This window comes from Solanum tuberosum, unplaced genomic scaffold, assembly GCF_000226075.1.
Source record: "Solanum tuberosum cultivar DM 1-3 516 R44 unplaced genomic scaffold, SolTub_3.0 scf00261, whole genome shotgun sequence".
NCBI lineage: Eukaryota > Viridiplantae > Streptophyta > Magnoliopsida > Solanales > Solanaceae > Solanum > Solanum tuberosum.
The window spans coordinates 889,564-899,983 of record NW_006239185.1 but is presented as its reverse complement, the minus strand read 5'-3'; positions in this window follow the sequence as shown (position 1 = coordinate 899,983).

The following is a 10,420-nucleotide window of genomic DNA, read 5'->3' as shown; positions in this document are numbered from 1 at the left end:
ACAACAACAACTAACAACTTTAACCCCAACAATTAACAACTTTAACAACATAACCAAACCTTTCTTAATGAATAAAAGGGGCTAGGTGTGTGGGGGAAAGGATCACCCAACACTAAAAGCTCACATACCTTGGTTGGGATCACCCCCGACGAAAATCCACGATGATCTTGACGGAATTTGCTTGATCTTCCTCTTTCTTCTCTTCTTCTTCTCCTTCTTCTCTTCTTCTTCTCTTCTTCTTCTCAAGCCCTAGCTTTTACTCTTTTAAAATGGGACAAAATGATCCAAGGATCAGCCCTATACAACAATATATCCTCAAAATAAATAGCTAGGGAAAAGACCAAAATGCCCTTAAAATTTCCGGACGGATTCCCTGCTAACTGCCCAACTTTCAAAGGCCATAACTCACTCCTAGGAACTCGGAATTGAGCAAACTCGGTGGCGTTGGAAAGACCGTTCCACAAACTTTGCAACCATAACTGGAACTCCACCTAAATCATCCTGAGCTAGAATTTATGGATGTTCAAAGTTGGCCAAAAATTCACACTTTTCCATACTTAGCCAAAATTTTCAAAACTTTAAAATTCTTTCCAAAAATGAAAATTTCCAATTCTAAGCCTCTTCAATTATTCCACATTGCCGGATGTTACAAATAATTGGGCAAGGAAAAGACCAAACTACCCTTCCAAAATCCGGATTGGACTTTCCTTATCCGAACAGCCCAACTTCAAATGGGCATATCTCACTCATATGAACTCGTAATTGCGTAAACTCAACGGCGTTGGAAATATAATTCCAAGATATTTCCTACGGTATCTAGAAGCAAACCTAACTCATCCTGAGCAAGGAATTATGGTCGTTTGAAGTTGAGAAAAAACCCACACTTAACTTAACTTAGTCAATTTTTCAGATTTTTCATTCTTTCCAAAAACCAATCTTTTTAATTCTAGCTCTTTCTAGTTCTTTCAATTAGCGAGATGTTACATGTAGTTGGAAATCCAGATATACGTTGAGGGGGCCTTTTGGTCTTTTTCTCTTATATATTATATATAATTTAAAAATTAATAAAGATTGTTATAATATATTTTGCTCGTAAGTGAAGCTAATAGCAAAATTTATTTGTCATCTGACTTTCAAATTCAGTTTCAAATAGCAAAGAAGTGTGGCGATTTGATTGAGAGTATCACATGTATTGATCGCATGGGTCCAATAAAACTAATCATAATAATTGATTATATGTTATATAATATTTGAAATAATAGTCGTATTTGAATGTACTAAACTGTTATTATTTTAAAAGTAAGTTAGAAAACAAATTATAAAGTGATTGTCAAATTTGAAACATAACTTCAAATAAAATTTCGGATATTTACGATCCAATTTTCAATAAAGAAAAATTTGTTTTTTTAAATGTAGATCATAATTTTTATAGTCGCTTAGAGATTTTCTTTGTCCTTTCCTTGTCAACAAAATGAACATGCAATTGTTATAACTAAATTTATTTTGTCCTTTGAAAGAAAGTTATCAAATATTCTCTCTACTCACTTTTATTTGTTTATTATATTAAAAGTGAAATGGTCTGCTGGACCCTTGTATTTGTATGCATTTGTATTTTGGACCTTTCAACTTAGAACTTTGTCAACTGAACCCTCTAACTCAATGAAACTTAACATTTTAAATCCCTCTAACCGTTGACCGGGCTTATGTGGCAATTTGATTAATGAGTTGAAACAAATATGCGATTTCACGCGCAAAAGAAGCGTAGACATAAGAATTTAGATTTTAAAAAAGTAAAAATAAAAAGAAAATTAGAATAAAAAGAAGAAAAAAAATTAAAAATAAATGTTTCACTTCCTTCTTCTTCCCCCCAACCATCCTTGTTTTTTTTCCTCTTCAACCATCACTTTTCATGCTCTTCCCCACCCATACCCCATTTCTCTCTTTCTCCCCTTCCCCACTCAATTTCTTTTTCTTTCTTTTTTTCGTTTTCATTTTCTCTTCCCCCAAATTAAAAAATGAAATTGTGCAAAAAACTTGAACATAATCAACAAAGGAAAATTCAGAAAACTGGTGGGATAAACATAGTTGTTGGAAGAAATATGTCTAATGAGTATCTTGAAGTCTTTTGCTGTCAAAATTGTTCTTAATTTGTTGTTTTTATCTTTTTTCTAGAGTAAAGTGACAAGATCCGGTAATTTTGAATGGTGAAAAGTAATTGTTGAATATCTTTATGACATTAGATGAAGTGTATTGTGTAAAATTGTGTGCAAATATTAAAATATATTAAGGTATTTTAATGGTGATTCTTTGGTATCAATGGAAGAAGGGGTTTTAGAAGTTGCTCAATTAACAATGAAGGGAGTAATGGAGTGAAAAAGAAGAAAAAAAATTATTTTTAAAAAAAATTAAATAATAAATAACGTGTTATATTAAATCTGATGTGGATGATGACATGTCATTTTCATTGGGCGTTTGAAGTTCACACAAAGCCAAAAGGATTTAAAATGTTGAGTTTCATTGAGTTAAAGGGTTTAGTTGACAAAGTGCTAAGTTAGAAGGTCCAGAATACAAACTCATACAAGTATAAGGATCCACCAAACCATTTCGCCTATATTAAAAGATAAATTATTTTTACTTCTCACATTTAGCACATCAAAAGTTATTTTTTTTCTTTATATTTAACCTTCAACATTAATTATTTATTTCAAATCGAGGCAGATTCAGGATTTAAAGGTTGTGGGTGCCGTACCGCCTTTTAAATAAACGTTTTCATTAATTCAAGGGAAAAGGTAGAAGTACCTCCCTAGACTATGACCGAAATCTCAGAGACACGCCTTAACTAAACTAAGGTCCTATTAACCCCCTGAACTCATTTTTTTTGTAATTTGTACACCTTTTCGGCTTACGTGGCATCCAAATATATCCCACGAGCCTCAACTGTGTGGAGTCACGGAGTGTGCAACATAAACCCAAAGGTGTACAATATTATATATAAAATAAGTTCAGGGGGGTAATAGGACCTTAGTTGAGTTAAGGTGTGTCTTTGGGATTTTGGTCATAGTCTAGGGGGTACTTGCGCCTTCTCCCTTAAATCAATAAAATATTTAACATATTTCTTACCTTGTAAATATAAACTTCAGACTTCGGTTCGATTATTCATCTTGTGAGTTTATAAAGACAAATGAATCAAAGAAAAATGACTACTTGGTACAAAGAAGAAAAATTCCAACAATATCATTTATATATAATTGTACTCGGTGAATTTTCATATTCTAAATACACTTAATGATGACATAATTATTTAATACTTCACGCTCTATGTAACATGCTTAATAAAAAGTGGCTAAAATCTTAGGTTAAAAATTTGACTCACAATAATAAAAATTTAAAAAGACCAACGAAATCATATGAGAATTCAGTATCATTCTTTAATGCAAACATGTATTTTATTTTGTAAATTTACATTCTCCATAAAATATAAATTATCATAGTCTAAACTATTTCTTTTTTCATATACATTGTGTCACCCCTCGAGCCTACACCCTGGGCGGGACTGGCACTCGAGAATCATTGTTGGCCCCAAGCGAACCCCTGGCCTGGCTTACTTACTCAGTGAAAAACTTAAACACAAGAAATATAACTCATGCAATAACTTAATAAATAATTTCTTAGCCAAAATTGCAACTCAAGTCTTAAACGTATACAGCTGAAATGAATAAGACTAAAGAACTATAACTATCTGTCTATGAAGCCTCTAAAACAAAGAGGGATGTCGGGATAAGACCCCCGGTCATCCTAACAATTGAAATACTAAAAGCGAATGATAAAAGGAGCCCTCCGGAAAGCAAGGAGGCTCACCAACTGACTCTGAGTGCTCAAATGGATCAACGGGGCACTGGATGTTGATCCTGATTACCTATGTCCGCATCATAAGATGATGCAGACCAAATAGCATTAGTACATTGAATGCACGAGTATGCGAGAGGAAAACTAAACATAACATAAGCTTGAAAGAAATCTGAAAGAAACACTTACCTTGGCTTTACTCAACTAAATATAAAGCAATAAAGCATATGCAAATATATAGAAAGCTTGTAAAAACAGTGGAAAACAACTTAGTTCGTTAAAGAAAAATGCAATAACAAACTCAAATTTCTCATATAAATAAAGTAATATAGTTTATGTGGGAGTTTCTCTAACCGACAACCACCACTATGAGGCTAAGTGGTGCTACATCGTCTTGCCCACGCTGCTAGAACTATCCTATACTTTGCCATCATATAGTATGCCTTAACTAAGTGGATCCACTAGTCTATGCTAAAAAGCACTTAAGGAATCATCTAAAAAGTATGATCCATTACTACCCATGATGGCTACATGGTTTATGGAGACGTGAGTTATCTGAACACAAACTCGTTCCCATATCGGTACTCAATACTACTCCCAAAATATTCATCTCATATGTTTAAAAATATAACTTCTTTCTTTGGTTTGAGATAATTACTCAAAAGCTCTCTTGGAATCGATGTTCCCTTTCTTGCTCAAATGGGAAAACATTTACTATTCAACTAAAAACTAGCTCAAAGGATCTTTTGGAATACATAGTCCCGAGATACTCTTTTGAAGAAATGAACTTCAAACTTTACTCTTTACTCTTTACTCTTTACTCAACTCAAAACTCAAGTCTTAAAACAAAGTTAAAACATTTGTAAAAGACTTTTGGAAGACTCTATGAACTTCTCTTGACTTGGCTCTTCACTTCTCTTGACTTGACTCTTAACTTCTCTTGACTTGACTCTTAACTTTCCTTGAATTGAATTATGGATTCAAGGATTGTGATTTGTGATAGGAACGATCTCATGATGTTTAGGATTGTTTTTAGATAGTTAAACATGAGAAAAGATCAAGAAATCACCGTCTAGAAACTAGTTTGTGACACGGAGATATATATAAATTTTTGGTCGCAAAAATAATTTTTGAGGCAGAACGGTATGTGACCGCTCCGTGACGCGAAGACAATTTTGTCAATCCTGAGGAACAGGTCCGCAACGCGGACGTGGTACCCAGATTTGCCCGACTTGTTCCTTCTTCATTTTCTAACCCCAATTCGCCTAAGCTCGGTTCTTTTTTTCAAATTCCCTTTAGATTCAGATACCCAATATGTATACACAAGAATCTAACTCAAACAACTCAAGGAAACAACATTTTAACCTCAAGGAACTCCTCAATCTCAACCTAACTCATGAACGAAGGCCAATTTCAAGATTCATCAACTTTCAACCTTCTAGAATGAACTTCACTGAAATAAACATGATTGGCGCGTGGGTGAACGAACCCAACACTATGAAATACTCACATACCTCGTAGGGATCACCCCTTGACGAAATCCACAAGTGATTCTTGATGATCTTGACGATTCTTGCTCTTTCTCCTCTTTTCTCCTCTTCTTTTTCTCTTCTCTAACACCCTAATTCAATATGGTAAAAGTGTAAACTGAATCCTATCAGTTTAGACCCCAATTAATTACCAAAAACGAAATTAAGTCATGGTATATGGAAAAGAACATAATGCCCTTCAAAAACCCAGATTAGACTTTCCTTACTTAAACAGCCCAACTTTCAATGGGCATATCTCATCATACAAACTTGGAATCGCGCAAACTCGATGGTGTTGGAAAGAAAATTTCAAGATCTTTCCGACAGTATCTGGAAGAACACCTAACTCATCCTAATCTAGGAGTTATGGTTGTTTGAAATTGACCAAAAACTCATACTTAATTTTGTCAAATTTCCAGATTTTTCATTCTTTCCAAAAATGACTCTTTCTAATTCTAGCTCTTTCTAGTTGCAGGGTGTTACAATATCTCCTCCTTGGGAACATTCGTCCTTGAATGAGATCAATATTAGTAGGCTAAGGGCGTACCATCAAACATGAAGTTCAAACACCTAACAAGCACAATGCCATTACAACATATCGACTCATAAATAAAATGCCAAGAAAAGGATTCGTACCTTAATTTGCAACTTCTCCGGATTCGAAAAGATTTGGGTATCTCTTCTTCATATCCTCCTCAGCTTCCCAATTAGCTTCCTCAACAAACTCATTTCTCCATAGAACTTTGACTGATGCTACCTCTTTGGTTCTCAACTTGCGAACCTAGCGGTCTAAAATTTGAACACGAATCTCCTCATAAGTTAAGTTATCCTTGATACCAATATCTTCAGTAGGTATTATAAATGAAAGATCTCTCATGCACTTCTTCAACATGGAAATATGAAATACCGGATGAACCGCTGCTAACTCTTGTGGTAGCTCTAACTCATAAGCTACATTGACAATCCTCTTGGATATTCTGTAAGGACCAATATTCCGGGGACTAAGCTTCCCCTTCTTACCAATTCTCATAACAGCCTTCATGGGTGAAACTTTCAAGTAAACCTAATCATCTACTTCGAACTTTAACTCCCTTCTCCTAACATCAGTGTTAGGATTTCTGAGGACTATGCGCCATTTTCAACCTCTCTTGAATGACTTTCACTTTCTCCATAGCTTGATGAACTAAGTCTGGTCCTATCAACCCTGCTTCACCAACTTCAAACCATCCAATAGGAGATCTGCATCTTCTCCCATAAAGAGCCTCATATGGAGCCATTTGGATGCTAGCATGGTAACTATTGTTGTAAGAAAACTCAATGAGAGGAAGGTGATCGTCCCAATTACCCTTGAAATCAATCACACAATCTACCTTGATACCTCAAAACACAATCTCTCCCTTGTTCAAAAGCCATCACTTTTTGCTTATGAACACTTGCCTTTAATTCAAGTAATAAAGGATCTTGGTCTTGCTTTTCTTTCACTTCTGACACTAATGAAGATTCAGCCGCATTTATCACCACTACTCCTCATTCTATGGAATCCATTAGTCGAACCCCTAAGCGTGCAAGTCTGTGCACATCTTTTGCTAACTCTCTCTTGTCTTCTTCAAAATAGGCGGTACTATCCATATACAACCTGCTCAAGGCATCAACAATAACATTAGCCTTACCTGATACTCATGTCATAATCCTTGAGTAATTCTAACCACCATCTTTGTCTGAGATTAAGCTCTTTTTGAGTAAACACATACCGAAGGCTTTGTGATTGGTGAACACATCCACATGAACACCATAAAGATAATGATGCCATATTTTCAAATCAAAAACTACGGCAGCCAACTTTAGATCATGGGTTGGGTAGTTTCTCTCATGAACTTTCAACTGTCTGGATGCATAAGCTATAACCTTGTCATTCTGCATTAATACACAACCCAAACCAACTCTAGACGCATCCCAATATACGACAAAACCTTGAGTACCTTCTGGTAAGGGCAGTAGTCAACCTCTTTTTCAATTCCTGAAAGCTTTTCTCACAAGCTTCGGACTATTGAAATTTAACTGTCTTCTGAGTTAACTTGGTCAAATGGGATGAAATAGATGAGAATCCCTCTACGAACTTCTATAATAGCCAGCCAAAGCCAAGAAAATCCTAATATCAGTTGGAGATGTGGGTCTAGGCCAATTCTGCACTAATTTTATTTTCTGAGTATCCACTTTAATTCCCTCTCCAGAGACAATGTGGCCTAAGAATGCTACATACTCAAGTCAAAACTCACATTTTGAGAACTTAGCATACAACTCTCTATCTTTAGAGTCTGGAGACTATTCTGAGATGGCTAGCATGATTTTCTTCATTCCTCGAATAAATTAGTATGTCATCAATGAAGATGATAATAAACATATCTAAATAAGGCTTGAATACTCTATTCATAAGGTCCATGAATGTTGCACGCGCATTGCTCAAACCAAAGGACATGACCAGAAACTCATAATGACCATAACGGGTCCTAAATGCTGTGTTTGGAATATCACATTCCCTTAAACTTAATTGATGGTATCCTGATATGAGGTCTATCTTAGAGAAACAAGTATCACCCTGAAGCTGATCGAAAAGGTCATCAATCCTTGGGAAAGGATATTTGTTCTTGATGGTAACCTTGTTCAACTGACGGTAATCTATACACATTCTAAGGGAACCATCTTTCTTTCTCACAAATAAGACCGAAGCGCCCCAAGGTGAGACACTTGGTCTAATAAAGCCCTTATCAAGGAGATCTTTCAACTGTTCTTTAAGCTCTTTCAACTTTGCTGGTGCCAATCTATATGGCGGAATAGATATAGGACGAGTATCTGGAAGAATGTTTATACCGAAGTCTATTTCTCTCTCAGGAGGGACTCCGGGTAGATCATCTGGAAAGACTTCTGGAAACTCTTTTACTACCGAAACTGACTGAATAGGAGGTATCTCAACACTAGAGTTATTAACTCAGACTAAATGATAGACACAACCCTTGGAAACTAACTTTCTTTCCTTAAGGTACGAAATGAAACGACCCTTAGGCATTGCTGAACTACTTTTCCACTCTAAGACTGACTCATTTGGAAACTGAAACTTGACAACTCGAGTTCTACAATCAACTGAGGCATAACAAGCATGAAGCCAGTCCATACCTAGAATGAGATCAAAGTCTACCGTGTCTAACTCAATTAAATCATCCATGGTGTTCTTGTGATTGGCGAAAACGGGACAATCACGATAGACTCTCTCTGCTAGAATAGACTCACCAACAAGTGTAGAAACGTTGAAGGGTTCACAAAATTTCTCAGGAAGAACATCAAAATTATTTGCAACATACGGAGCTACAAAGGATAAACTCGCTCCTACATCTAGCAAAGCATAAACATTAAAGTTAAAGACTTTGATCATACTAGTGACAACATCTGGAGAGTTTTGTTGCTCTTGGCGACTAGTGATCGCATAAAGGCGGTTTGTTCCTCCACCAATACCAGAAGTAGCTCCTCTAGGTACAACCCTATCTGGTGGAGCAACTGATGAAGATTGGGCTCTATTGCCCTGATTCCCATTACCTTGGCGCTTTTTAGGGCACTCTTTCATGAAGTTACCCTTTTGGCTACACTTGAAGCAACCAGTGGAACCATCACGACACATCCCTGAGTGGTTCCTACCACACTTAGCACATGCATGAGTCATATTACCTCCTTGTGCAACACTACCTTGAGACTGTACACATCTAGCTCTGAAGTGTTTTGAATTCTGACTATTGTACTCACATTTGTTTCTTTGGTGCAGGTGCACTAGAAGATGATGGAGCAGGTCCCTTCTGCTTATGTTGGAAAGAAGATCGGTTCGCATTACTTTTTTGCTGCCCGGACTCATTCTCTGATGTCTTAGCCCTCTTATTCTTAAACTCTTCTCTATCCCTCAACTTTTCCTCCTCAACTTGTTGCACATGGGCCATCAGCCTTGTTATGCCCATGTCACCTATTAGCATGGCTGCCTTACTTTCCTTACTTGACAGACGAGTCAACCTAACAACGAATAAACTCATCCTGCTCCTAATCTGAGCAACCATCTCTCTGCTTCTCTTAGCTCACTAGGAAGGAAACACCCCATGGAAGCACTCTCAAAAATTGTCCAACTCACAATCGGTTACGCGCAAGCACGAGTTAGAAAGAAATTTTATAGAGATTAACTCTATCGCACGAAATAAATGTGAAAAATGTGAGATAGTTCCTAAATGTTGCAGCCTCCTAATTATTTATGTGGTGCGCTTCACACCGATAACTAGGACTCTACAGGCACGGCTTCATAAACTTCCTAGGACTCTTGAACTCTATGCTCTGGTACTAAGTTTGTCACACCCCGAGCCTACACCCTTGGCGGGACTGGCACTCGAGAACCATTGTTGGCCCAAAGCGAACCCTTGACATGACTTACTTACTCATTGACAGACTTAAACACAAGAAATATAACTCATGCAATAACTTAATAAATAATATCTTAGCCAAAATGGCAACTCAAGTCGTAAACGTATACAACTGAAATGAATAAGACTAAAGAACTATAACTATTTGTCTATGAAGCCTCTAAAACAAAGAGGGATGTCGGGATAAGACCCCCGGTCATCCTAACAATTGAAATACTAAAAGCGAATGATAAAAGGAGCCCTCCGGAAAGCAAGGAGGCTCACCAACTGACTCTGAGTGCTCAACTGGATCAACGGGGCACTGGATGTTGATCCTGATTACCTATGTCTGCATCATAAGACGATGCAGACCAAATAGCATCAGTACATTGAATGCACGAGTATGCGAGGGGTAAAATAAACATAACATAAGCTTGAAAGAAATTTGAAAGAAACACTTACCTTGGCTTTACTCAACTCATGAATAACTCAACTCAATATAAAGCAATAAAGCACATGCAATATATAGAAAGCTTGTAAAACAGTGGAAAACAACTTAGTTCATTAAAGAAAATGCAATAACAAACTCAACTTTACTCATATAATAAAGTAATGTAG